Raw genomic sequence first — 4,809 nt, forward strand, 5'->3', positions numbered from 1 at the left:
GATAGCATCATAACTCAGAACAGTACATAAAAGGATATTAAATTCACTACCCATTTAAACAAACATGGCCCTTTAAAAAAAACTTAAATGAGGTCACCCTTGATCCAGCTCTGTACATGGGGAAGCTGTGCTTGCTGTCGATCCCAAGACCCCTGTCTGCCCAGTGAGAGAGGCATGATCTGTCCATCCCAGAACCACTGTCTGCCCAGTGAGAGAGGCCTGATCTGTCCATCCCAGAACCACTGTCTGCCCAGTGAGAGAGGCCTGATCGGTCCCCTCCCAGGACCACTGTCTGCCCAGTGAGAGAGGCCTGATCTGTCCATCCAGGACCCCCGTCTGCCCAGTGAGAGAGGTCTGAGCTGTCCATCCCAGAACCACTGTCTGCCCAGTGAGAGAGGCCTGATCTGTCCATCCCAGGACCACTGTCTGCCCAGTGAGAGAGGCCTGAGCTGGATTTGTCTCCCGATTCAATCTTAGGGGTGACTGAAGCCTGCTTAGGTCCCCCTCCTCCGCCACTCCCCCTCCCCATCAATCTCTGTAGTTGGTTGCATTTCCTAAAGCCTAACTAATTCACTTTTACGTGATATGATATCATATTTTGTTACTTTTGTATTGTTTGTTTTTTGAAGCATCAGACGGGAGATAAGTGTTACAAATCGTTACGAATCAATAGGATCCTGCGAATCAATAGGATCCTGCATACGTATGGCTTTGATTAAAATAAAAAATGTTATGTCAAATTATGTGTCACCTTTATTTCTCTTTAGTGTTCATGTTGATCAATATTTTGGCTATGCTGGTCTATTATAAACGATCAAATAAATGTCTGATCAATACATACAAAATCTGAACATATTGTCATTTATAATGCTAATAAATTGTCCTGTTCACTTATTGTATCCTGTTTTTCAAGTACATTCCCTTCTGTCTAAGCTTCTAAGGTGATTCAGAGTTTACTAATTATTGTGAAGAACTGTATCAGTGGAGTGTATTCTGTAATTAGTTACAAAATAATTTAAAATGCAATTGTGTATTGCTGCTGTTTGTCTGATATCTAACAGTCCACGATCAGCTCTGTTGACTATGAGAGCATTTTGCAGAGGAAAATGGGTTTGAGGCATACTATTTAAACTCAGAATGACATGTGGCCCATTGTTCACCTGGTCATCAATGACACGTGACCCATTGTTTACCTTGTTACCTGGCAACGACCACAAGGGCGTTTCAAAGAGCTGTCAGTCAAGGCAAACTCATGAATATAAACTCCCCGCCCACTCTGCCTGTTCTTTCATGCATCCTGATAGTTAGAGATGAGATTAATAAAGGTACTATTTCTTCAATTCTGAGCATTTTAATAGTGTAAAAATGTTATGAGTGATGTTTTGATCAAATAGGATGACTGTGATGTCTTGGGAAATACGATGACTGTGCGGAAACTTTAAACAGTCTGTGGGATATAGAGTAAGTGGCATCCCTATGAAAAGTGTAATCGTCACATAAACCTCACATAAACTGTTGATTGAACAGGGTTAGTTATGAAGGCCCTATTGAGCCCATAGTTTTACATTTGTATATCCTTGTCACAGTCCAGTGACTCCTCAGGGTTGTCAAATGAAAGAAAAAACTGGGACCTAAATTCGACAGACACCGTTGGTTATGGTATGACAGTAGCCTAATGTTTACTCAGTCTGGTGCATAACTGAACAGTCACTGACCACATGTTTCCCACAGCACAAGCCATCTCAGGGCCTTGCTGTAATAAATAGCCCCATAAACAAAAAAAAACATTTATATGGCGGAGTCGCTCTGTCGGGAAACGCTTATATATAGGAGTGTATTCATTAGTGCACACAGTAGCACTCGTTTTTCAAAGAAAACGAACGTTTTTATAGAACAAATTCAGGTAGGTCCCTCCCCGTTTCGTTCCGTTTGCTTCCGTTTAAGAGTCGTTTCGCAACAGAAACGGCGTAATGAATCCACCCCTGCTGGGAGCTATTGGACCACGTGACTGGACAGTACACGTTAGGGCAGCCATCGTTTTACCTACTTCATGTCCAACCCAAAATGGGAAAGAGGTGGAAGGATTGGAGAGGATAGAACGAACAGCAATGGAATAGCTTGGCTATTGTGTTTAAATTGCAAAAACTCGCTTTTCCAATCCTCTCTGTAGGTTTTATTGGTTGAAAAAAAGAAGTTGCCAAGTCAAGGTGAGTTTTATTTCGTTCGTGTGTGTTTTTTTTTGTTGTAGATCTTTTGTTTCGGCTTTACTTTGGCTTTCCTGTCTGAATAATTAACTATTCAAGGGTTTTAGACGCAAATCAATATATGTCATGAATAGGGATATAGCTTGGTTGATTTATCAAATGAAATGCCACGAAGTCAGAATTGTATAAATGTATTTTCAACAATGAATCTCATCAGTCTTTGCCGCCACACCCGCACTTATCTAACTGATTATGACTAGTAACACGCTTCCTGTGTTAAGGCTACAAAGTAACCGTACCTTCACCTTGCTAGTGGGCCAGTCCAGTGGTCACAGCGGACTACCAGCTGAGGTGTGTGTTGGGGATTAGGCTAGCTACCTTGCTATATAGGTCAGGTAATGACTAACTCGCGTCATCAGCTGCCCTGAGTGTGTGGTACGTTTAGAAAAGCAGTAACCTCGGGAATCCTTGACAATCTAGCAATACGATAGACTTGTTAAATGCCATAAAACAAATGTCTTTGTGTGCTATGCTGATTTTAATTAGGCTACTGTCATATCATAACCAACTGCGTCTGTCGCATTTAGGTCCCAAAACAAATCTATAGTACCAGGCTAGCTAGATCCTGTTATAGGAGCTACATCAGGTCTGTTACCAGGCTAGCTAGATCCTGTTATAGGAGCTACATCAGGTCTGTTACCGGCTAGCTCCTGTTGTAGGAGCTACATCAGGTATGTTACCAGGCTAGCTAGATCCTGTTACAGGAGCTACATCAGGTATGTTACCAGGCTAGCTAGATCCTGTTACAGGAGCTACATCAGGTATGTTACCAGGCTAGCTAGATCCTGTTACAGGAGCTACATCAGGTCTGTTACCAGGCTAGCTAGATCCTGTTACAGGAGCTACATCAGGTCTGTTACCAGGCTAGCTAGATCCTGTTATAGGAGCTACACCAGGCTAGCTAGATCCTGTTATAGGAGCTACATCAGGTCTGTTACCAGGCTAGCTAGATCCTGTTACAGGAGATATATCAGAGCATCTAGCCAGCAGCATCACTGTTGTTGGTCACGTCTTGATTGGGTCATTGGTGACGGTCCTCTGTTTTAGTACTGCATCATCTGCACTTCAACTGCAAGACCCTTAGAATTGGGATGTTATGATCGCTGGCGACCTACACACCTAAACGAAATCTGAATTTGACACAAAAGAAGTTCAGGTAGTATTCAGCCTAAATGTAGACTTGGTCAACACAAGAGACCAGTGTTCCCTTGGCTCAGCTAAATCCTTTAGAGTGCCCTCTGCATCTCAATCAGCTCCTTACTAACCCAGGGGCCTGGAAACCCCCTAGACAACCAGCGACAGGATCTAACTCGCCAGCCTCTCTCGTTCCTCCACCTTCCCTCACATTCATTTACAGTATATATATGAATAGGGACGGATACAAGCACCCGATGTGTTGCCCCATAGTGTGTATCTTAGGCAAATGTTCAGCAAGCGTCCTTAGATTCAACTGAAAGTTTAAAAAAATAAATAAATGCAGGTAGTCCGCCAATATTGGCAGACTGCCAGAAAAGGGGGTATTAGTTACCATCACTATTCGCTAATCATTTTAAATGTCATCTATTTCTGCTATTACCTATAGCCTGTGAAGCGTGTGGTATAAAATTCAGAACTTGTCACCACAACAGTGGTGGTTCTTCTGAGAAAGGGGGAATGAATGGTTAAAAATGCACCCCCAATGGCACCCTATTGCCAACGTAGTGCACTACTTTTGACCAGAGCCCTATAGACCTTGGTCAAAAGTAGTGCACTAGATAGGGAATAGGGTGCCGTTTGAGTCATAAGCCAAAGTCTCCAGCACAAAGGATGTGCAAATTAACATGTTTCATTCTCCCGTGGCCTGAGGCCCTGAAGGCTGAACAGGCATTGAGAAGGACGATTGTTTACATCAGGCTGTGGTCCCAAATGGTACTCCGTTCCCTATCTAGTGCACTACTTTTGACCAAGGTCTATAGGGCTCTGGTCAAAAGTAGTGCACAGGGTGCCATTTGGGAAGTAGACCCAGAGAGTGGCCACCGGCTGCTGGGGTATTCTTCCCCTCTGTTTGGCCATCACAGAGGAGACATGCCCCATTTTAAATGGTTGTTTACTTGTATTAGATAAAGAGCCAAAACGCTTCTCAATGAACTCTTGTCTACAATTCAATTAGTGTGGCCTAACCTTTCCCTTCTCAGCAGCAGCTAGCAGGCTTTAGTTCCTGTTACCACAGTTCCCTGGCTGTCTGATACCACAGTTCCCTGGCTGTCTGATAGCACAGTTCCCTGGCTGTCTTTAGTTCCCTGGCTGTCTGATACCACAGTTCCCTGGCTGTCTGATAGCACAGTTCCCTGTGTGTCTTTAGTTCCGTGGCTGTCTACCACAGTTCCTGGCTGTCTACAGTTCCCTGGCTGTCTTTAGTTCCCTGCTGTCTGCTACCACAGTTCCCTGGCTGTCTGCTACCACAGTTCCCTGGCTTGTGCTGCTACCCACTTCAGTTCCATCTGCCGTGCTCTTAGTTCCCTGGCTGTCTTTAGTTCCCTGGCTGTCTTTAGTTCCCTGGCTGTCT

The 4,809-nt window shown here is 44.0% G+C and overlaps 1 protein-coding gene across 1 annotated transcript in view; it reads left to right on the forward strand.

Annotated features, from left to right (window-relative positions):
* Nucleotides 1-2,015: 2,015 nt before the first annotated feature.
* Nucleotides 2,016-4,809, forward strand: part of LOC112071350 (SPRY domain-containing SOCS box protein 1-like) — a 20,735-nt gene continuing 17,941 nt past the window's right edge. Inside the window, 1 exon segment of the mRNA XM_070439359.1 lies at nucleotides 2,016-2,207. The gene's annotated coding sequence lies outside the window, so the exon portion shown is untranslated.

This window comes from Salvelinus sp. IW2-2015, unplaced genomic scaffold, assembly GCF_002910315.2.
Source record: "Salvelinus sp. IW2-2015 unplaced genomic scaffold, ASM291031v2 Un_scaffold1594, whole genome shotgun sequence".
Lineage (NCBI taxonomy): Eukaryota > Metazoa > Chordata > Actinopteri > Salmoniformes > Salmonidae > Salvelinus > Salvelinus sp. IW2-2015.